Source organism: Lycium barbarum, chromosome 8, assembly GCF_019175385.1.
Source record: "Lycium barbarum isolate Lr01 chromosome 8, ASM1917538v2, whole genome shotgun sequence".
Taxonomy (NCBI): Eukaryota; Viridiplantae; Streptophyta; class Magnoliopsida; order Solanales; family Solanaceae; genus Lycium; species Lycium barbarum.
In genome coordinates, this window is record NC_083344.1 from 11027766 (window position 1) to 11053042 (window position 25277).

Consider the following 25277-nt stretch of genomic DNA (forward strand, 5'->3'; position numbering starts at 1 on the left):
GAAGTTAATTACGAGCTTAGAGAAGTATATGAACCTTTTTCAAGTTGTCTACGGGGTTTCCTTTACCTTGATTGTGGATTGGCCAGTGTTTGGAAGCATAAGTTCAGCTAATCACGTAAGCGACAAGGTATGTAAGGCAAACCTTTCTTCCTTTGGCATGATTCTTGTTGTTAGTCATTCTATATGTACTCCATATGATTCCATTCTTAGACGAGTAAGGTCTAAATGTTTCTTGTGATGGTTTATTGATATTGTACTCCTATTCTGTTCCAAAGGGAACACCCATAAGGTGCCAAGTTGAGTTGTGTATATGGTTTTAATAATGATTTGGAGGAAATGAGTTTTATACTAAAGGAAACATAAAGTTTGATTTTCAAAACCATTCCGAAGGGGGTGCGAGATTTTACTACTTCATTTCACTTACGATTTATGTCACATTCCATAGTATCATCTCTTTGTACTCATATGATCAGTTATCCTTTGGGTAGGGCAATAAGATGAAATTGAGTAGAATATAAGTAGTAAGAATTTCATAACAATTCTACCCTTAAACCTGGAAGTATGTCCTCCTAAGTCTAGTGAGATACAAATTTGATAACTTATAATGAAAGACTAAGGCTAATAACTGGATTGTGATGACTTGATTAGTGACCTATGATATGAATTGAAATTGATATTTGTGTATTGAGTTTGTGTTGATATTAAGCCGGAAGCGGCTGCCCGAAGGGGCCATCGTTATTAAGCCGGAAGCGGCTGTCCGAAGGGACCATTCTGTTAACATGTCGGAAGCGGCATGTGTGTTGGATTGCATTATTTACTTAAAGATTGTTTTGAGACTTTGTGTGCCTATTTATGTTTTTTTTTTTCCAGCGAAGGCTGCAGGTATTGAGTTAGATTGTGATTTCTTCTCTCCTAAGTCAAATTATTATTATGACTTGTTACCACCTTACATACTCAGTACATTGTCCGTACTGACGTCCTTTTGCCTGGGGACGCTGCGTTCATGCCCGCAGCCCCAGATTATTTGGCAGGTTAAGTGTATAGCTAGGATGCTTGGACGTCAGCTGGGATTGGCAAGTTCCACCTCATTCTGGAGCTGTGCTGAGTCATGTATCGATATGTATGATTATGGGTATGTCAGGGCCTTGTCCTGACTCATAATGTTCAGTTTACTTCTTAGAGACTTCTGCAGATAGTGTCCTGTGGTATGTTTGTCGAGATGTCGACAAAATGATGTCAGTTGGGTCATTTGTGGATTTTAAAAGAGTATGTATTTTAGATGATTTCAATTGGTTAAAGTACTTATTTGATTGAAGGTTTTCATAATCGTTATAAAGATGATGATTTCTATCTGGAAAAGTTCTATGTTTTTTTTTTAAAGTTTTTGAAATGACAAGCTTTGATAGAGCGAATGTCGAAGGGTTCGCTCGACTCTGATGAGAGTCGGGTGCCCGTCATGCCCTACCACTGTTAGGGTGTGACAGCAGGTCTGTCCTAGGGTTGTCTGCAAGCCGTGTCTAGCAGAGTCTTATTTATGATGTGCAGTGCACCATACTTATAAACAGGAAGCTGCAAGGCATTTAGAAAGATTTCCTTTCTTTCCTATCCTAGATCATGCGATAGAACCATGTTATGAGGATTCTTTTTTGCCTGACCATATGTTATGATTTCAGTAATGCCAATGAAGAGAAAAGCAACAGCGGCCCAAAAAGGCAAGGCAGTGGCTGGAAGAAGAGTTGAGCGGGAGCCGCCGGTAGATATAGAAGAAGGTGGGTCCCAGAATGAAGTTCCATCCCGGACCCCTTATACCTCAACCGCTCCAGAGGAGCATACAGGAACTCCAGCACCCCTAGTTCCCCCACCTGATGCCTCGAGTCGGGAGGTACAAGAGACTATTCGGTTATTGACTCAAATAGTAGCCGCTCAGGCCCAGCGGCAGGGTGCAAGTTACGGTGACAGAGCCGTTAGTGCCAGAGTTCGAGACTTTCTTAATTTGGCCCCTCCAGAGTTCTTTAGGTCGAAACCGGAGGAGGACCCACAGAATTTTATAGATGAAATGTTGAGAACGTTGCGAGTGATGCATGCTTCAGACACCGAGTTAGTAGAGTTAGCTTCCTACAGATTAAGGGATGTGGCTGTGTATTGGTATAATGCTTGGATGTCTTCCAGAGGGGCTAATGTATCCCCACCCGTGTGGCAGGAGTTCATCGATGCCTTTCTTCGACATTACTTGCCACCAGAGGTTCGCCGGGTGAGAGTAGACAGATTTTTGACTCTTAGGCAAAGGAACAGAAGTATGCGGGAGTATAGTCTCCAGTTTAACTCTTTGCCCAGGTATGCTCCCACTATTCTAGTAGAAATGGAAGACTGAGTGCACCGGTTTGTGGCGGGACTCGAACCGCATTTAATTAATGAATTTTCCACAGCTGTTTTACTTGACGGTATGGACATCGCCTGTATTCAGGCATATGCTCAGAATCTAGAAGATCAGAAGAAAAGGCAGTCTGAGGATTTGAATGAAGGTCAGTCTAAGAGAGCTAGATCTTCTATTCAGTTAGAGGATGTCAGGGGTAGTTTTAGGCCCCCATTTTCAGCTACTGGTATTCCTTCACCATCACGGTGGCCGCGTCATGAGAGGCCGACTTATTTTGAGTTAGGTTAAAATTCAAGGGCTTTGGAGAAAGTGTGAAGGGCAATTTTGGCCCAACTTGGAGAAAGAATATCTTTTGGTATATGTGAAGTTTTGAGGCAAAACAAAATCCTAAAGTGAATTTCATGAAGTCTAGTTTTCAACGCAACAAACCGTTCATCGATACGGCACCGGAATAAGGAGATATGGACGTTACAAGTCTGGCTGGAAGGCCAGGGAATAACTCTGCGCGAACACGCATGGGAGTGGCGCGAACGCACTGAACAATCTTAAGGCGGTGGAGACTGACTTTGCGCGAAGGCGTCACTCCCAGGCGCGACCGCACAAAGAAAATTTTGAGTCGGTGAGACCTACTCTAAGAGCACTATATAAAGGGGCTTAACCCCTCATTTTCCTTCCAAAACACCCCAAATATTTCCCAAAACCTCGGGAGAGTTCTCCCAACCTTCACCCATAAGATTTTAATGAAAATTAAATGAAATATCCGGATTTAGGTCCGGACAGTGTATAGTTGTGATTATAATATCGTATTGCGACAAAACTTGGCTTGGATTCAAGGTTGGGGTGTGACAGTCTCTTTCCATCTCATTTCTTTAATTCTCCAAACTAATTAACACTTATTAATTGTTCCTACTTAGTTGTTAATTGGTACTTGAGTCCCATTTCTTTCGTACCAAATATTTTTCAAGCTTTTCTCGTTTAAACTTCGTTGAAACTTCTTTGGCTCAAGTCCGTTAGTTTGATCGAGTCGACCATTTTCCAATTAACAAGAATCTATTCTTCCACAAAGGATAGAAACCTTATGAATTGATTTGGGATTATCGGTTCATTGCCAACTTCGGAAGAAACTTTAGGTTGAGTGGTAAGCTTGAGTGCAAATACGAGTGATATGAGGAACTTTACTACTAATCTTGTTTGCTCATTTTATAAGTACAAGAAGGGAAGAAGATATAAGGAGTTATGTCATCCATAACCTCGGAGTCTTGTGATGATGATATGGGAGGCTATGCCTCTAGTGATGGAGGGTATGACTATGATAGTAATAGAGGTTATGATTATGATAGTGAGCGTCACTACTCCTACAATGAATACGAGATAAGTGGATCTCATAGGTCTCATGAATAAGATGAAGCAGTAGAAGAGCTTTATGAAGAATCCTATGGTGAAGAAAAAAGCTATGAAGGTTCTCATACTACACACCATGGGTATGGAGGGGACTTGAGGTATATTCCTTCCTCACACATACGTTATGAACCAAATGGTGATGATTTGCATGAAATAGGAAGTTGTGATGAACTTGAAACGTATGCTTACATGCCTTGTGATGAACATGATTATGAAGATAGTAAGTTTGAACATGATATTTGTGAAGAGTCTTCTAGTAAATATGCATGTGCATCATATCGTGTTACTTCCTATCCCAAGGAGAGCGGTATAAGTGTGTGGGTTGGATCAAATAGGAGTCGTCCAAGGAAAAGAAGAGAGTATACATTTCCTACTTCAAGAAATACAATGAATCATGCTTCTTATCCTAATACGAATGTGTTATGTTCTCAATATGGTTATGATGTAGAAGGTAGAAAGGAAGTATTGGTAGGTGATGGAAGTAAGGGAAATGTAATGTTTCAAGGAAGAAGAAACAGGAAGAGGCGAATTATTTACACGAAAGTCAATCTACTTGGTAGTGCGGGGTATGTCCTTTTGTTTGATGATGGTATTATGGCAACTACCTTACCCCTCAAGCGGTTGAATAATTGGGTATAGAATGTGTGATGAAACAAGACCCTTACTATGATCAAAGAGGGTACTTGATTGATAGGAGCGCAAAGGTGCTCTTTACCCATGGCAACTACCAAGAGGAGATTTGGTGTGACGTACTTCCCCTAGACAATTTTCACTTGTGTTTTGGAAATCTTTGGTTCCAAGAACATAAGGTTTCATATGGGCAAGAATGGTATAAGTATGTAGTGGACAAGGAAGGGAGACCTCTCTTTCCACCCATACTTCCTAAAGATGAAGCAATTGCAAGTGAACCCCTTCCTATGGCGAGTTATCCCGACCCACGTTTAGAAGAGCTTTACCTAATGATGGAATTCTTACGCAAGGTACAACAAATGAAGGAGAAGAAATCCAATCCTTGTGAAGCGAAAGGGAAGATTGAAGTGGAGGGTTTCCCTAACCCTTCTAAAGGAGTACTTGACACTTGTCCCAACTCTCATGAAATTGAGAGAGAAAAGATTGAGAGGAGTAAGGGAGTGAAAAGTGACAACTCTAGAGTGGAAAAAGGAGAGATTGTGAGGAGTGATATGAGAGGGTCATCACAACCCCATTCTAACTCTTGTAACTTTTCTTTCTTCTCTAGTTGTCTTAATAATGGTACAGGTATTCTTGGAAGCAAACCGAATGATGAGCCTCAAACTTTAAAAGTTCATGAGGTAGTTGAAAGCTTCCCAAAGGATCAAATAGGCTCCCAAGTTGAGAACCACGGTAAAGAAGATACTTTGTGTGTACTTCAGGTAAAATAGCTAAACTTAACACTCCAAATGATGTGAATGATCATGTTGTTTAATTGAGTGTGAGTGAAAGCTTGTCTTTATGTGAGCTTAATGAGTCTTTACCATGTGATGAGCTTAGTTTTTTAAAGATTGTTGACAATGTCGTTAATATGCGTGATCCAACACTAGTCAATCCTATTGATAACCGAATTGATTCTTCTTGTGAGGTCAATTTGTGTCCACCTAGTGTTGACACTTGTGATTTGCATGTTAGTATATTGTCACGTGATATGATAGCTCACATGCTAGTTGATCCTAGCGATGACCGAATTGATTCTTCTAGCAAGATCGATTTGCATCCAACTAGTGTTGATCAATTTGTTTGCTATGATAGTCCACTAATTGAGGAACCTTGTGATGTACTTAACGAACATCAAATTAGTGATAATGTTGGTGTAATTGATCTTGTGGATAGTCATGTAAATGAAAATGCGTTGGAAGGTGACATTTACCTTTTTGAGGATGAGATTGCACGCTTTGACTCTTCATTGTTCATTGATTCTTCTCTCCTTAAAGATAATGTCTTATTTGATGTTGACATGATTTGTGGAATTGATGTACCTAGTGAGATGTATGGTAATATTGAGAATGTAGCCACTTTTGGAGGCTACAAAGTGTTTTGTAACCCACTATAGGATGATGATGTGCTTGGTCATGATGACAAGCATGGGGTAGGTGAAGTTGTTAACACCATCCCTGATTGCAAAAAGTCCTTCCTGAGGGTTTGTGACCCATTTGATGGACCAACGTCGAATTTGGAGAAGGCTTTCGAAAGTGAGTGCCCTTTAAAGAAGGGGAGCAATTTGAAAGAAAATGATCGTACTTTATGGAAGGACTATGCTAGATCTTCTAACCTAAAGGGTGAGAAGATGCAACTCAAAGCTTGGCATAGGTTGGAAGAGCTTCAAGGTAAAACACTTCCTCTTGATGAACTTGGTTATTTGACTAACTTGTTTGTGAAGCTTCATCAAAGGAGGAGACTTGAAGAAGATACCCATTGGAGGATACCTCATTGTACAACAACTTGGGATGATTTCACATCTTGTACTCCCTTCAAGGACGGTATCCATTCGTGGCTTATGCTCATTCTTGGGCTTTCTAGAGCCATGGAGGTAATTTTTTTTGTGTGATACGCATGGTAGTAGCACTTCTATCCAATCATGTGGTTTTATTCTAGTGTTATTACTTGATTGTATTTTGGGTTTGCATGGCAAATGTGAACAAAGTAATGTGGGGGATACCTTTGTATTTGACCCTCGTGATGATTTGTTAGTGGTTCCTTTCTTAAGGTGGGCTGGTGTAATGACTAGACCTTTCACTTGGGTTGAGTTTGTTGTTGATGTTGCACTTAGCCATGAGGGATATCACTTGTTTGTTGATTTAAAGGGAGGAATGTGCTTCTTGATTGCTAGGGCCAATGAGAACTTGCATGCTTGTTTTCCTAAATGCATTGGATCATTTGATTTACCCTTTGTTAAAATAACTTGAATAGTCAAGTGTCTTGGGCATTATTTGGATACATATTCTTTTTAGATCCATATGATGCTTGGTTATATCATAAGAGTGAGCCATTTAGTGTGTTGGTTGCATGCTTTGCTTACTTTAGGTATTATTATTTGCCTTATGATAATTACCTTGTGTGTTTTGTGAAAGGGCGTGTGCTCATTATCTCCTATGTTTTGCTAGGTTCGAATTTGAGGATGAATCCTTTCCAAGAAGGGGAGGATGATATGATCCCGAGGAGCACACATGATTCAAGACCCTTCACCCGAGGCTGAGCCAAGGAACTCCAAGTCCTACAAGGCATGTTGATGCAAAAAGAGGCTTTGGAGACCTTTGTGGAGCTTCATAGGAGAGCGTATGACGTATGGATGATTGCTTGGTCGCATGGAGTGAAGATGAGATGGAGGGGAATGATGGTGGCTAGCCATGCAAAGAGGCTATTCTCTAAATTCAAGCCATCATCCATAAAGAAGACTACCAAACAAGGCCCTTGTTTCATTAAGAGTATTTTTGTAATAGCTAGCCTAGTCTTCTTTAGCATAGTAGTATAAATACTACACTTAGTTATTTCATTACTTAGATTATGTTGAATTGAGATGAATACTCTAAATTGAATGATAGTTTTTGGTAGAATTAGTGTTAATCTAGTGATTAGTGATAGTTAATCATGGTGGATTCCGTGGTTGGCTATGATACCATTTTCCATTGATTTTCAATAGAGTTGTTCATTTGTGGATTCATTTGGATTACTCTTGGTTGATTATCAAATAGTATAGGTTTGTTAGTAGGAATCAATTAGGAGGGTTTAGGTTTCATATACCTATGTTTGCCTATAATTCCTTTACTAATTGGGTCTTGCTTTTATCCCTCTATTTCTCATCCCAATTTCTTCATTTCTCATCTTGATTTCTTCTTAATTTTAGTTTCCGCGTTTTCTTTGTTTGAATCTGTGTCTTCCACAAGCCGGATCGTATCTAGCATGTGAAGAGAAGGTGTATGGATGCGCCAGTAAGGAGGTGTGAGAGCTTCGCTATAACAGGAGTTATAAGAGGCAGAGGTAGGCCGTAAAAGAACTGAGGGGAGGTGATTAGACAGGATATGACATATCTTCAGCTTATCGTGGACACAGCCCTAGATAGGAAGGTGTGGAGGTCGAGAAATAGGCTAGAAAGTTAGTCGGTAGCTGAGTATTCAGTAGTATTAGTTAGTAATTGCGTAGTTTCTTTTCGTCAATGTGTATTACTATATGTTGTTTCATTTGCTTTTTTTTTTTTATCTTACTACTGTGTTGCCATATTTTCTTGATACCGTGCTTCAAATCTTTTTCTCCTTCTTTCGGTCCGAGGGTCTATAAAAAACAATCTCTCTACCCCACAAAGGTAGGATAAGGTCTGCGTAGATCCTATCCTCCCCAGACCCCACTTGTAGAACTACACTAGGTATGTTGATGTTGTTATATGACGGATAATCATGAAATAATTCCTTACAAAATTGTAGTAGTCACTATGTTGGGCCCGTGCCAAGCATGAGCTTTCACCTTACCTGGTAAGTTTATATCCGTTGAATGGGAGTAGATTGTAATCACCTAAAGTAGGAGGAAATTCACGTATAAAAAATGGGTCACGTGAACTATGATCACCCGACTAAACTCGATATATTATGTATATAATCTATAAAATATATCTAATATTAAACGAAGGAACACATGGTCAAACTAGACTGAGTGGAGCACTAGTTGTGGGATCGAACACTACTAAATGCACTTTTGCATCTTTCTTTTTAAAATAAAAAAATTCTAAGGTGAACTCATCCTCTTAAAATCCTGAATTCATCTCGGCCCGGTGCATAGGAAATATACCACATGACCGTACAAGGAATGTCAATGGAATTTAATACTACTCTAGTCTTTTGTTACTAGCACATGGCTGCACGATGAATAATTATTTATCTGCTCTTAGTTGACCATAGTGTAGATTATTCTCCTATACATTCTTTGAGTTTTTTTTTCTAGAGCACCTCTGTTGAATTCTTGTTTAAGTTTCGATCTCTTCCCCTCTTTCTTCCATTTGCACCAATCTTCTTTGTTCTTTTACCCTTAGTCTCGTTATTGTTTCACACATCATTCAATTCCCAATATGGGTAACTGGCCCTCCACTTCCGATACAAAACCAACTCCACAACCTTCCGAAAGTTCCATTCCAGGAGAAAACATTTCCGGTACAAAACCAACCGCACAGCCTTCCGAAAGCTCCATTACCGGAGAAAACATTTCTCGTGCTAAACCAACCACACTACCTTCCGGAAATTACATGCCCGGAGGAAGACGCACTTCTAAAACAAAATCAACCACACTACCATCTTCCGGAAGTTCCATGCCCACAAGAAGACACATAACTTCTCGTAGAAAAGTACCAATATCACGACCTTCCGGAAGTGAAACGTCAAGGTAAACCAGGGAAGTAGAACGATCTTATTAGAGAATAGAAGAAATCTTAAGTAGCTCCTTTGAAGTTATAATTACAGATCATGGAAATATACCTTAATTAGTTCATGTCTTTTTATATGTGGAGTTACAGTCAGCGGCGGAGCCGTGTGGGTGCCGGGGCGATCCGAACCCCCTTAGCCAGAAAAGTACACGGTATATACAGGGTTAGATTTGGTGAAAAATTCTGGTTCCGCCACTTCTTTCTTACTGTACTACTAGAATTGCTAATTAAAGTCATGCCTAAAATGCTCTTTACAGTTTAGGTAATTTACAATTCATGAAATCTCTCTTGGCGGGGGGCAGGGGAACTCTCGGTTTTTTATGACTTGGGATTGTAACTTTGATCAGTTCTGTCTATACATAAAGTACAGTTTTTGCGTGTATTTCATCTCTATTGCATAGAAAAGTAACTATTTCTGTTGACAACACAGTATGTGCAAATAACTTTCTTTTCTTCAAAATTTTAAGGAAAAACAATCTAAGAACAGTTCTCCCAAGAAATATGGTTTCTATACTTTTTGACAATAAAATTCCAGTAACTCCTATTCTTGTTTGCAGACCTATGTAGAAGTGAAGCTTTAAATCATTCAGGATTATGTGAGAGGAAAGGGAGTTCCCAACAAATTGCGATCTCTCAACTGAAGGACGCTTTAGGAGTGAAACTCTGATGAAAAAAATGGTAGTGATAGAAGTGAGCGTTATAGATTCTTGGTGAATTAGTTGTTTCTTTTGTTAAGTTCCTGCTATTTGGATTTCTTTTATCCTGTAATTCTTGATTTAGTTCAGATGGAAAATAAGAAGATCGTATTATTTTCATTTATTTTGTTCGTCTATTTCTTGCTTGTACTCCCTCCGTCCTAAAAAGATTGTCTTTCTTTCCTTTTTAGTCTGTCCTAAAAAGATTGACACATTTCTATATTTAGAAACAATTTAACTTTATGAGATGATTTACAGCCACACAAATATCTAAGACTTGTTTTGGAACACACATTTCAAAAGTCTTCTATTGTTTCTTAAACTTTGTGTCAAGTTAAACTAAGACAATCTGTTTGGGACGGAGGGAGTAACATATTACTTGGTGAAGGAAATCTAATAGCTTCCATAAGTTTACTTGCGATAATTGTTCATATGCTAAAACCGGGGTATTGACTTTTTCGAAATGTGGACAAATAGTTTAGGAAGAGCACGTGACAAAACCAATCTTATACTTAAAAAATTGAAGTCAAATTCACGGGGATGATACATGGTTTAGGAAGAGCATCGTACAAGCTAAACTTTTAAAAAAGAAGAACGGATTTCATTATCTAATAGTCTTTTATATTATATACCTCTACAATTATTGCATTAGAATCATCATCACACCTGGAAATTGGAATTCGTATTTAAAATGAAATAAGATGACTCCAAGGACATCTTTTGTTAGCTGTCGGTAAATCCGTTGTAGTATTCAAACCAACAAATTTTGTTGGAATACATCAATTTTCCTCTGATCTATTTGAAATATTCAATCACACACTTAAAACTTTGCGAATAGTTCTGTTTTCTTATTTGTTTTCAAAGTTCATCCAATACGACCACATGGCATTGAAATCAAATACTCCGTCTTAATTAAAGTGTCTTAGTTTGACTTGACACAAATTTTATGAAATAAAGGAAGACTTTTGAATGTTATGGCTTTAAAAAGATGTGTAAAGCAACAAAAAATTATTTGAATCTTGTGGTTATAAACTTATTATGTAGAATGTTTGAATTGTCAACTCACTGAATGTAGAAAGAGACACTCTTTTTGGGATAGACCAAAAAGAAAAGTAAGACATTTAAATTGAGACGGAAGGAGTAGAACACAGGTGCCACGCGTTATTCCCTGTTATGAAGGTTTTGTTTTTGGTCTTTTCCTCTCTTTGACCCTCCTTCTAAAGTCCATTCTCTTCTTCCCAGTTTAAAAACGACAACTCATGACCAACTAACCAAATCATGAAAGTGTTGTAAAATTGTTGTACAAAACACGGAAATAATAAGAAATTCTTGTAGCTTGAGGCGTGTCAAAAGACATTGTACTTAAGGATATTTCACCCGGTATGAGTGTATTCCCAAGATTCAACAAGCTCTTCTAGTACAAAACTAGGAGCCAGAATCTAACAAAGATTTATCTCAAAATAAAACCCAGCACACAAAAATATGGGAAGAAGAACTTTTCTTGATGTATCTCTTTTCTACATCCTTCAACAGTGAAGCAAAAGAAATTATATAAGCAAACCAAACGGGCAGAGGGCAACGTTCAGATTTAAGGAATATTAAAAGCCTTAAAGGCTAGCTATTCAATGTGTAAGAATTGATAAATGAGTGAATACTCATTTAACACAAATAAGCTTACGGAATAATGACTGAAGGATATTTGTTGCTGTGATAAGGAAAGAAATTAATGGATTAATAATTAGTCATTAAGGCCATTCAAGAGCAATATCAAATTTTTATTACAAAGACGTTACTCTGACTTTGGAAATATTCAAAGATGATTATTTTCTTTTTGAGATATTATAATTATTTTTATAACAATCCCCCACTATCTCAAAAAGAATAATAATAATGAATAGAATGAAATAAGAAGTTTTGCTGGGTTTTCATAAATGAGTATAATGCGTCGAATCTGGTGTCGTGTAGACTATGAACCAGACCTAGATAAAATAAGATTATACTTACAGAATAATTGGTGAAGTTTAGAACTTCTATGAACCAAGAATTCTTTTGTAAGTCCAGCGTCTTATTCTATCACATTATACTTGCACAATCTTTGTCGTTATCGCGGTTTTGCGCTAAGAGGCCATGCGCGTGTCCTGGTATTCATGAGTGCTCTAAAAATCTGTCACAATTTCATAGAAGCGGCACCACTCCACACTCATATAGGTCCACCCATCAAGTGTACTCTGCAGAGCAATACACCACCTATAAAGGATATGGTAATGGATTAAGAGTTTATAACTCAGCCTCACTTTGCCTTGCAGAATTGCACTATATTCACACACCATAGGAAGGGACATAATTTTTATAGTGCACACTTGTTCAACTAATGACTTGTTATTACCCATATGAACCTAATTCATGGGATCTCTAATCACATAGGTTGGGTTACCATCATTGTTGATCTTCTCAAGTTGACATAGTAAGTCCCATTCCCCTCGATGTTTCAGTTATCAATTTCCTTTGCAAAGGTTTAGTCAGAGGATCTGCCAAATTCATTTCTGACTTTACATAATCTATGGAAATAATTCCATCTCTTAGCATATGCTTTATCACATTATGTCTCAAACGTATGTGTCTATTTTCTCATTGAAAGATTTATTTTTCGCTACAGCTATCGCTGCTTGACAATCACAATGCATAGACACAGAAAGTGTTGGTTTTATTCTTATTGGAATACTTGCTAAGAAGTTTCTCAACCACTCAGCCTCATTAACAGTCAATTCCAAAGCAACAAATTCAGATTCCATAGTGGATCTAGCAATGATGGTCTGTTTGGCTGATTTCCATGTTATGGCACCCCCACCAAGGGTAAACACATAGCCACTAGTAGATTTTGTCTCATCTGAATATGAGATCCAGTTAGCATCACTATACCCTTCTACTACAGCGGGAAATCCACTATATTTAATACCGTAGTTCATAGTACCTCTCAAATATTTCAAGAGCCTTCTTAATGCATTCCAATGATCATTGTTAGGATTATGAGTATATCTACTCAATCTACACACGGCATAAGCTATATCTGGTCTAGTAAAATTCATCAAATGCATTAAACTACCAATAATTTGAGCATAATAATTTTGAGAAATTGCTTTTCCATGATTCTTTTTCAATTGACTATTAGAATCAAAAGGAGTGCTCACAGGTACCACATCAAAATTTTCAAATTTTTTAGGATTTTTTTCTACATAATGTCCTTGAGTCAAAATCAAACCATCATTGTCTCTAATTATTTTCATGCCCAGAATAACACTTGCTTCTCCCATATCTTTCATGTCAAAATTTGAAGACAAAAACTTTTTGGTCTCATTTACTATATCAAGATTAGAACCAAAGATACGCATGTCATCCACATAAAGACATATAATAACACAATGACTATCAACAAGTTTTGTATAAATACATTTGTCTACTTCAACAGAGGTAAAATCATTACTTAATAAAACTTGATCAAATTTTTCATGCCATTGTTTTGAAGCTTGTTTTAAACCATATAAAGATTTTATTAATTTACAAACTTTATTTTCTTGACCAGCCACTACACAACTTTCGGGTTGTTCCATATAAATTTCCTCCTCTAAATCACCATTTAAAAACGCAGTTTTAACATCCATTTGGTGAATAAATAATTTGTGAATACATGCCAATGCAAATAAAACACGAATAGAGGAAATTCTAGTCACAGGAGCATAAGTATCAAAATAATCAATATTTTGTTTTTGAGTAAAGCCTTTAGCAACAAGTCTAGCTTTATATTTATCAATAGAATCATCAGGATTATATTTCCTTCTGAAAATCCACTTGCAACCAATGGGTTTAGATTCCGGGGGTAAATCAACTAATTCCCAGGTATTATTTTGTAAAATAGAGTTTATCTCAGATTTGATGGCTTCTTTCCAATGAGATGCATGAGGAGAAGAAATTGTTTCAGAAAAAGTTAAAGGATCATTATCAACAATATAAGTGAAAAAATCATTACCAAAAGATTTTTCTATCCTTGTCCTTTTACTTCTCCTCAAATCCTCATTTTCAAAATCATTTTGGAGAACAGGAACACTAGAAGTACTTTCTTTTTGAAAAATAGGAACATGAGAAATATTATCATGCTTTAAAAGAAAAATATTCTCAAAAAACTCAGCATTTTTTGTTTCTACTATGGTGTTGCGTTCAATCTCATCACTATTGATTACAAGAAATCTATATGCAACACTATTGTTAGCATAACCAACAAACATACAATCAGAAGTCTTGGACCCTATTTTTCTTTTCTTAGGGTCTGCTAACATAACCTTGGCAAGACATCCCCATACTTTCAAATATTTCAAGTTAGGAGAATAACCTTTCCACAATTCATAAGGAGTTTTTCCGGATTTCTTGTAAGGAATTCTATTTTGTAAATAACAAGCAGATAAAATAGCTTCACCCCAAAGATTGTCAGGTGCACATGAACTAACAAGCATACAATTCATCATTTCTTTTAAAGTCCTATTTTTTCGTTCAGCTACTCCATTCGATTCGGGTGAATATGGAGGAGTAACTTCATGAATAATTCCTTCCTTTTCACAAAAATCATTAAACAAAATATATTCTCCACCTCTATCAGATCTTACTCTTTTGATCTTCTTATTCAATTGATTTTCAACTTCAGATTTATACAACAAAATCATTTCAAAAGCTTCATCTTTATTTTTCAACAAATATACCTTTGTATATCTAGAAAAGTCATCTATAAATGTGACGTAATATCTTTTACCTCCCCTAGTCATAGTTTGTTTCAAGTCTCCCAAATCAGTGTGCACTAAATCTAATAAATCAGATTCTCTAAACACAGAAGCATGTGATTTCTTAAATTGTTTAGCCTCAGCACAAATTTCACACTTATCAATACTTGAAAAATTAGCATTCGAAATAAGTCCTTCAGAGTGCATTTTCTTAATATAAGATGAACTAACATGTCCAAGTCTAGCATGCCATAAATCGAAAGAATCAATCAAATAAGCAGAAGTACTATTTTTTGCATTCATAACATGAGAAACATTAAGTGCAAATTAACCATGGTTACAATATCCTTTGCCCACTAAAACATTATTTTTTATTAAAGAAACCATATTGTATTCAAATAAAACCTTCACCCTAGCTTTTCCTAATAATCCCACAGAGACCATGCAATACTTCAGTTAAAGCCAAAGTTTTCCCAGATGTGAGTTTAAGAAGAACTTTTCCTTTTCCAAGAACTTTAGTGGTTCTTGAATCACCAAGATATATAAATTCTTCTCCTCTATTGACTTGGGTGTAAGACATAAAATTAATTTTATTGGCACAAATATGCCTAGTAGCACCAGAGTCTATTACCCAGTCACTCACATTGATTTCAATGTTCTCTCGGGAAATGACCGCAAAAATAATATCATCTACTTTATCCAAATTAATTTTTGATTCAACAGGATTGTCAATTTTCCCAAAATTTTTCTTGAAAGTTCTATTAATAATTTTGGGCTCGTAACCATGTTTATTTTCATTAAAAAGAGTAGAGATGTACTTACCTACTTTAGTAGCATAATTCCAAAAGTTGAGTAGTTTAGCAAAGACAATTATAGTTGAAAGTATAACAAGAGTAGAACCTCCAACACCAACGATTTTACTAGCCATCCATGATTTGTAATCACAACAACAAGTAAATGTCCACCCGATCACATCACTAATCTTGTATACTTCACTCTTGAATACACCATAAAGTATCAAAATCATCAAGAACATAAACCAGACTTCCTTTAACAAACCAAGGCTAGATTTTCCGTGCTTCATGACAACAAGAAATATCCTTAAGATTGTTGTAAAATTGTTGTACAAAACACAGAAATAATAAGAAATTCTTGTAGCTTGAGGCGTGTCAAAAGACACTGTCCTTAAGGATATTTCACCCGGTATGGGTGTATCCCCCAGGATTCAACAAGCTCTTCTAGTACAAAACTAGGAGTCAGAATCTAACAAAAATTTATCTCAAAATAAAACCCAGCACACAAAAATATGGGAGGAAGAACTTTTCTTGATGTATCTCTTTTCTACATCCTTCAACAGTGAAGCAAAAGAAATTATATAAGCAAACCAAACGGGCAGAGGGCAACGTTCAGATTTAAGGAATATTAAAAGCCTTAAAGGCTAGCTATTCAATGTGTAAGAATTGATAAATGAGTGAATACTTATTTAACACAAATAAGCTTACGGAATAATGGCTGAAGGATATTTGTTGCTGTGATAAGGAAAGAAATTAATGGATTAATAATTAGTCATTAAGGCCATTCAAGAGCAATGTCAAATTTTTATTACAAAGACGTTACTCTGACTTTGGAAATATTCAAAGATGATTATTTTCTTTTTGAGATATTATAATTATTTTTATAACAGAAAGTATATCATGGTTTGTCATATTAGGCGCTGACAGGTCCAATAAGATCTTACAAGGTTGTTACTAATCCCCTTCATCAAAAAAGAAAAAGAAAAATTATGCATAGAAGATTAATTTTTTGATGTTTTTTAAATTCCTTTAAAATTTTCGCCTGTTTATTTATTAAATCCCTCATGAAAGGCCTCCCCCTTGCGTTGTTGGCAGTTCAGCGATGTTAGTGAAAATTCTCGATGTATCCTCTAGTGCTTCCGTCTTGGCGAGGGAGTCAGCAACCATATTTACATCTCTGAAGCAAAGTTGCACCTGAGCATTGATATTATTAGTACTACACTGTATCTTTAGTATCCAGTCAGGGAGTTTCCAAGAGTACGAAATCGAGCCCTTGATCATGTCCACCACTATCTTGGAGTCTAATTCCAAAATAACATTATGAATGCATTGTCGTGACTGTTTTCCGGTAAAATCGGGTTTAATCAAAAAAATCAGTAGAGATTTGTTTTCATTGGGTTTGAAGACAAGTGGGTCGTTTCCGATCCCGAGAACTCTATATGTGAGCCCGGTTCAGAGTAATGGCAAGCATAAATGTGATGAACAAGGAATAAGAATTATTGAAAATAATCTCAAAGAGTTCATCCAGAAAAACTTCCATGAATCTCCTTATTAATAATTCAGTGATGGTGTTACAATGTGGTGGGAAAAAAATCCCAGATCTTGTCTGCCTTTCTTTCTTCCTAAGCCTTTGGTTTATATAGATCCGAACTAGGCTATCCTACCCTAAGAGTCATGATGACAAGACTGTGCGAACGTCACCATGCCCACGTGCGTCATGGCGTTCTGACTGGGGTGGGTGGATGTGACAGGAGTTGACAGAAATGGGGGACAACTGTAGTATGTGTTGACACCTAAATTTTGACCTCCCATAATTTATTTTAATTATCCAGAGTCCTTGGATATCAAATGGAGTAAAATGTGTATTTTCTACAAGTCAAAATGATTTTATAAAATTAGTTAGATAATATTTTGCCATTTAATTTGGCAAAATAACTTCGATAATATTATAAATCATTTCGAAATCAATTTACATTTTTTATAAAATTAATACAGAGCATTTTTCAAATATTAATCAAAAAGATAATTCAAAACAATTACTTATCTAATTGTTAAAATTGTGAGAAAAATCAATTAGCAAACATTTTACTCCATTAAATTCAAGAAATCTGATTAATTAACTAAATTAATCCTTTTTACTCCTCAATTCTTAATTGTGCATATTCAATCTGCATTTGTGCAATTGTTTTGAAGTTAATCATGATTAATCAAGTGTTTAACTATGGTTAAATTCATAAACTGCTTACTGTATGATTAATTAAGACTACAATTGAAATAATCAATTTGTTGGGCAATTCTGGCCTTAATTGAAACAACCAATTTCATGGTTTAAGTCAATTAAGGTCGTAATTGTAATTTAATTCATTTTGTATAAATAATTATGCCTTAATTTAACTAAGCGGGTTAATTAGTTAAATCTTGGTCATAATTAAGGTGTTTAATTAATAGACATTTGCAAGTGTGACCACATTTGTGATTTTTTCCCTTGAGTATACACACGTATACACATATATACATGTATATGCACGTATACGTGTGTATATCATGTATACCAAAAATTAAATCCCCCCTCCCCTTTTAAACTGGCTAGGCCCGGTCCAACAGGACCAAGACCCGGCCCAAGTCGGCAATTAAAGGGGTAATACCCCATCTCCTCTCATTTAATACCAAACGATCCCTAAGAGGAAAGAGGAAGGATTTCCTCTTCCCAAACCCTAGCCGCACCTCTCTCCTCTCTCCTACATGGCATCATATTTGCCGAAAATGGCAACCTCGTGGGCAAGCATGGATGATACGGTCCTTTGTAAGGCTGAGAATGGCAAGAGTATTTATTTCTCTGCCATTTCTCAACCAAAACCACCGAATCTCGACCCAAACACGGTATTACTTCGTCTCCTTTTTACTTTTTCTGCTCTTTCTGCATTTCACAATGGACTGAAATCCTTAATTGTTTTTGTTCTTATTCATTTGAAATCTTCAACCCCTATTGGTTCGTGAAGAACTGAGGGGATTGACCCATTTCTTGGTCAAATCGGACCGTTTATTTTTTTTTCTAGTCGAATCTCAGCCCTTGAGTGAGATGTGAGGAACCAATTCTGAGAAATTTGCATTTGTCCCACATCGGCTAAGTTAGGGTTTTGAGGATTTTTGGGGTTCTATATAAAGAACCCCCAATTCACATTGTTGAACAACTTGAGCATACTGAAATATCAATATACTCACAAAAATCGAATTACCTAGGGTTCTACTCTTGAGACCTTTAATTATTCGATTAGTATAAAGTTTTAAAGTTTAATTGTTTTTCTGGTGTGTGGCTGAGTGTTGGAGTGGAGGATTGGAGCTTTCAAGTTCAAATCTTATCCAAGGCTGCACTTAAGAAAGGTAATCTTCTTTCCTCTTTATTTTTGTAGCATTTGGTGCTGTTTCAGTTGTTTTTCTATTGATTATGTGCTTAGTTTGTTGTTGATTGTATGGTTAGTATGCATTGTTAGTTTATTTTCCTGTCTTAGTTTAAGTACATAATGTGGTTATGTTTAGTTTATGATCTTGCTAGTTAGTTTACTGCTTTAAACTTGATTATGTAAGTGGAGTAGTGTAATGAAGGTACTATTAATGTATGTGTGTTGAGGGTAGCCCTGTTTAGATTATGTGTTATTAATTTATAAGCTTGATCATGTATAAAGAACATTTAGGTATGGATTCTATATAATACTTGTTAGTTTAAGGTTTACTTAGTTAAGACCCAGCATGTGTTAGTTGTTTTAATTTAATACCACACCTGTTTAATCTTCTGTTTAAGTATAATCCTTTCTGGTTGCATTTTATCACTATGTGCTTCATGACTAAATTCCTATTATACTAAGAATATGTTAGCAGTGGTAATGCCTATTTTTGTTAAACTCTGTGCCCTCCATCCATTAGTAAAGACTGCTATTCCATGATGAATGATCAATGGTGATGTATTCCTGGTTACTTATTCATCTAGATGGGGTTTATGATGTTTAAAAAGAACTGTGAGTCAACATGTGGTTAGTATAAGGTTTATTTGGTTGGAAGATCAGTTTTTTTTTTTTTGACAAATATGTTGTGTTCCTACTTAAGATGAGTTTTTGAAACTAAAGGACCTGTCAACTGGTACTGATATGCTCATGTACACGTAAGAGATTAGTTTAAAGTAAAGACTGAATCACCTAGATTAGGACATCATTAAGTGTCCCTCATTGAATGTTCAAATAAGGCTCAGATTCAGACTCATGAACATGTTTTAGGCTCAATATGAAAGTTGTTAACTTGAGAATATGGTGTATATGTGCAAACTGTATTACGTATGATGCAGTAAGTCAGTCCTCTGTGCTTGAAACAAAGTCATCTTGCTTCTGTGTCTGCCTACATGTCCCCTTTGCTAATGTGAAAGTCTTTTTTATGTGGTATTGCTCTATGTGAAGTTTATTGAGTCCAAAGAAGGTAATTCTGTGATCTTAGTGAACATGGTTATCTGCTTCTTAACTGTATTAGATGAGGAGTGTCATTTGCATAAGGACCCTAGGGTTTGGTGTTTTACTGGATGCTATAAATGGTCAGTTGTATGCTTCAATGCCATCCCTTATGGGAGTCTGAGTCAATGCACCATCTCTTGCATATAGTTTCTGCCTTCAAACATTATCTGAACATCACTAAAATGCATATTTTTCTTGGTTTAATCCCGAATTTGGTAATTGCCCAACCGGTGATTTAAATGCTTCATATAAACCATGTTAATAAGCTAGCATCCATATGTCCTCATGCCTAATTAAGTCTTTATCTTGAATATAGCATAAATCACCTGCAACTTGCTATTATCTTCTTCTCAAATCACTTCTGTGTCTTTTAAGATATCATGGTATGAAGATTAATGAGACCGAGTCCTTTTTGTGAAGTCCTAATGGTTATCTGTTGAATATAAGTCGTGTATATGGATAGTGTACCAATGTATACCAAGTACATACAAGCCCTGCATACCTAATGTATGTATGAACTTGTATATTAGGTATATATATACGGTATACCACTTAGAAAAATCCTGAATTTTAGGTTCTGTGTACTATGAAAGTATACTTTGGGCCTGGTCATATTTGAATATCCATGTTGGGTTTGTTATGTTTTAATCATGTATCTTGCTATGTTTGGGCCTCCTTTGATATTCCTCTCCTATGCATTTGGGCCAATTTGTTTGCTGTAAAGGACTAAATTAAAATTGAGCCTTTTGTTTTGTATTGTTTGGTTTAGTTTAAGATCCATACTTCATTTTATACTTTCTTTGTTTATGTATATGAATCATACACACTTAATGAGTTTGTGTTTAGCATAAATAGCCTCTAATCCTTATCCTTTTTACGTGTCTCATGTAAAATAAACACTGGGCCACTCGGGCCATTCTCTGCAATTAAACCTGTTGGGCCAGCGGCCCAACCCTCATCTTTGATCGAGTCCGAATAAGGGAAGCTAAAATGGTTGAAGGCCCAGCTATAGGTGAAAATAGCTAACTGGTGGGCTTAGGTAGGCCCACCAGCCTAAACTTTCTCCTTTATTTTTCTATACTTGTATATATATATATATATATGTATTTGTAAAAACATTTATAAATATTGAAACCCCTATGTATGTTTAGAACTTAGGAAACGACACTTAGTATTTTAGGAAGTCGCCTAAATCTTTTTTTCAAAAGTCGGTTAATATAACTTTGCATGAAAATAGACACTTAATTCATTTTTTTCTTTTTGATAAATTTTAAAACTGGTTTGACATTTCGGATAAGGTTAAATGGTTTTAAAAGTAATTAAGTAGTAAATGATTTGGGCCCTCTGCCCCTTTTGTAGAATTTGACAATAAAATAGCAAATATTTAAACTGTTTTGGGCCTTAAGCCGTTGCTAAGACTGAACTGCTTGTTGGGCTTTTAAATTGGATCTAAGTCAAAAACGGAAAATAACTTAAGGGCTGTTTGGATGGCGAAATTATTTTGATGAAAAACATTTCAAACACTTGAGCAAATTCTGAAAATTAGGAGTTGAGAACTTGGGATTTTTGAAACAGAAACATACCTTTTTGGACTTAAACTTAAAAGATTTTAAGATTGTGGGCCGAAAGCCCAAAAACTTAAGGGATAAAAACAAAGGGAGATTCACTTGGACTAAATTGAGATAAGATGGTTTTGGGTATGAATATAAGTTTGACTTATTGAGCTTCACTGAATTAAAATGGACTTAATAAAACTTTCAATTATATATATATATATATATATAATAAAAATCTATAAGTACTAAACTCATTTTATTAGGACTAAAATAGTAGTGACTCTACTTGGGAGAAATCCCGAGTACGTCTTAGTCCGGCAATAAAGTGAGTTGAACACTTATACGGATTTTTGAAATCAAAACCCCATTTTCTAAAGGGACCTTTTTGCCGAAATTTTGAGTTTTATGATAAAACGAATGATATTTTGCGGAAAATTAAACACTCAAGCAAGTAAATACATTAATCACACATTGAAGTTCGTAGGCCAACCGTATTCTACAGATCCTTAATACTAGGGTGCTTAAAACCTTCCCTAGGGGATCACCAGAACCCTTACCTCGAACTCTGGTCCTAAAAGGATTTTCTCTTGCTTGATAAACCCTTTTAAACCCGATTTTCCTTAAATAAATTAGGTGGTGATTCTAAAATACAAAAATCCAATTAGAGCACTAACAACCTCTTATTAGCTTTTATGCGCCCGCATAAAAGTGAACCGTAACAGTATGTCCCTTAGTCGTTGTGGTCTTCGGATATTCTAACTCACCCGGTGACATTTTTTACCCAATACAGATAGTCCCTCACTTTTTGGGCCCTTAATTTCTTGAGCTCGAAAAGTCGAAGAGTTCGCTCTTTCCCCAAACTTTTCACGAGAATCAAGACGATACATCTTTTCCTTCGATCAAACGCTTCGTCAGGTTGGCATTTAATGCATCCAGTCACTCATTCAACGTCACTCTTTCAGAGACAGACGCTTCACTGACAAGGCACGCCGCGTCGTTCCCCAAGGCTAATGATTACTTTCACTGACTATTTAAGCGGGTGATGACGCTTATATTTCCCATCTTTGCTCTCATTCTTCACCTTTATGCAAACCTAACACCTTTACCTTTTAGACCTCCTATTTTGGAATGTCTTCATCGTCCACATCTTCATCTTCATCTTTTGACATTACTCTTGCAAGCATGCGAGAGCCAATAGGGACCACTTCGGCGGTCTCCATCCGTCGCCGACCCTTGTCTTCTTCCACTACTCGAATGATACACTTGGGTTCCCTCGCATCTGACATCATTCCTTCTAGTTTTAATTTTGAGAGGGATTTTTATGCCAATCTTCAGTTCGAGATTGTGAAAGGTATTAGTTCTTTGATTGACGACTCCACAATCTCCCAAGTTCACATCGACTGTTAATGGGGGCCTGAGGTTGATGTATTTCCGCCCTTTGCTAGTGCTAGCATTACCCAACATATCCCGGGGATGTCTTTGGTCTACATTTATCCCTTTACTATCGAGTTTGGCCTCTCGATCCACGAAGTTGTCGAGACCTTTTGACGCCTGTATGGCATTTGTCCTGAGCAACTGGCCCCCCAAACTTAGAGAGTAGTCCGCTACTTGCAGTACCTGGCGGACCGGGTTAACCTCCCTTTTACTCTCGATTATCTGATCCACCTCTATTCCCCAGGGTGCTCCGTGGGGGGATGATAAACCTTACTTTCCGAGGCTCCCGAGGCCTCATCACAAGTGTCGATATCATGACCGGGGATGGTGCAACCGGTTTGTGATGATGCGCACTGACTGCCTTTACGAACCCGTCTTTGGCCCTCTTCCGGAGCAATGGAACAACGCTCGTAAGTATCCGTTCTCTTGTCTTTTCATACTCTCCCGCTTCTTTCCTCGGGTGGATTTTTTAACTTGATTTTCCATGTTCTTCCAGTAACCCCCGGTTGTACCTGAACCCTTGTCTGATATCTTTGACTGGGTGATGGGCATGCTCTGTGCCTCCAGGGGTACCGAGCGGACCTGGAGAGGTATTTCCTCCGATAGGTGGAAAGGAAAAAGTCATGGTAAGTGTTTTTCTCTTACCCTTATTCTCTTGTTGCTTGAATCTAGGGATATTACTCTGAATTCTTTCACATTTGTTAGGTCTTCCGGCTCGAAGGGCTTTTATCAGGAAGGCGCCTTCCCTGGAGGAGGCCTCGGCTCATATCGCTGAGGTGGCTGTAGAGGATAGAAGTAGCAGGAAGCGAGAGCTTCCAGATGAGGTAGGGGCATCTTCCTCCGGGGGGATCGGTTCTCGCGTATGAACGCGTCGCCAACTCAGCGAATGCCTGAGGAAAGAGATGCAAAGGAAGGTCCACGTTGAGAATGGTGATGAAGAGGTTGTCAAGGCCAGGAGTACAAGGGCCCCTTCCACCGAGGCTGTAGTAGGGACGGGAGCCAGTGAAGGCCAACTCGGGAGCGTGGGGGGTGATGTCCCCCATATTGAGGATGCAGGCGCCGGTCCTTCTATTCCACCTCTCCTCGCTACTAGTTCAGGCCTTGGTTTGGAGGCTTTCTTGACTCACTGGGCGAGTATTTTTCTTCAGGTACCACGCATCCTCTACGCCTTATTAATTATGTCCATAGTAAACGCATGCATTAAGTTTTCATGTTTGTCCTTTTCTAGGGTCAGACCACCGTTTCTTCTGCCCTCAAGCTCTTTAAGAGAGCCCCTCGTTCTCCGTCTCGTGATATGAAAAGGCTGACAGAGTAGAACCAGCGGCTCCAGGATGATCTCGCCCAGCTCCGGACAGAGAATAGAGGTCTTCGGGCTATGAAGACTACTTTGGAGCTTCAGTGGGACGAAGCCAAGCAAGCTATGGTGACTCGGGAGAATGCCTTCCGAATTCTGACTACGACTCGTCAGTTGCTGCGGGATAGGTTGGACTGGGTGGAGGCTGAGCGTGACGCTGCTCGGGGGCAGATACAAGCCCTTAAAACTTCCCGTGCCTGGTTCATAGCCCAGTACCAGAGTTTGGTGCTTCACCGAAAGGCCGAGCAGCGAAGGGCCTCCTTGCTTCAGGATCATACCATCATCTACCCCGGACACAAGGTTTTACAAGGCACCGAGGAGGGAGGCTTTGATAGATGCGGAGGTGGAATTGGGCGCGGCTGAGGCGTATATGAGCGATCTTCATGATGAAACGCCCCTTCTTTCGATGCCTCCGCTAGTTCTTACGATATTGAAGATGCTTCCCCTCCTCCCCCCCCCCTCCCCCCGACTTAGCTTTGTAAGTCTTGATCCTCTGGACATTGGTTCAGAGGCTTTATCTAGCATGCCTTGGGAAGATAACTAGCTTTCGGTGTTGCGACTTTTCGGGTTGTTTGTTTTAGTGGATACTTCAGGGCCTGTGTGTCTCTTTAACTTTAGTTTTGAATTTTTGTGCTTCGTTCTTTTGGAATTTCTAAGGCCTGCGTGCCCTTTTGTATGAGCCTATACGCTCTCTTTGTTCCCCGTTTAATGATAATCATCAGTTTGTTTTTTCGGTCTCAACTTCTACGCTTTGACATGCGCTTTGTTTTTGCAACAATTATGATCATAAAACGACCTACTGTCTCTTTATTTTGCACTTAACCGTCGAGGCGTGACCGCTATGCCCGTCTACAGGAACTATGCTAATATTCGAGTGTTTGTTTCTTTAAGCTGAGGCATGATGACCGGTGTACGCCTACATGTTTTGCGTTTTGTGTTTGAGTTCATCATTCCTAACACAATCCGAGAATGTCATTTCTGGAAACAC

General features: G+C 37.6%; 1 long non-coding RNA gene across 1 annotated transcript; it reads left to right on the forward strand.

Annotated features, from left to right (window-relative positions):
* The first annotated feature begins 18148 nt into the window (after positions 1 to 18148).
* Positions 18149 to 25021, forward strand: LOC132605921 (uncharacterized). The gene is made up of 4 exons (XR_009569501.1): positions 18149 to 23345; positions 23432 to 23561; positions 23641 to 24083; positions 24164 to 25021. It is a non-coding gene; the product is annotated as an uncharacterized LOC132605921 (long non-coding RNA).
* Positions 25022 to 25277: the final 256 nt, after the last annotated feature.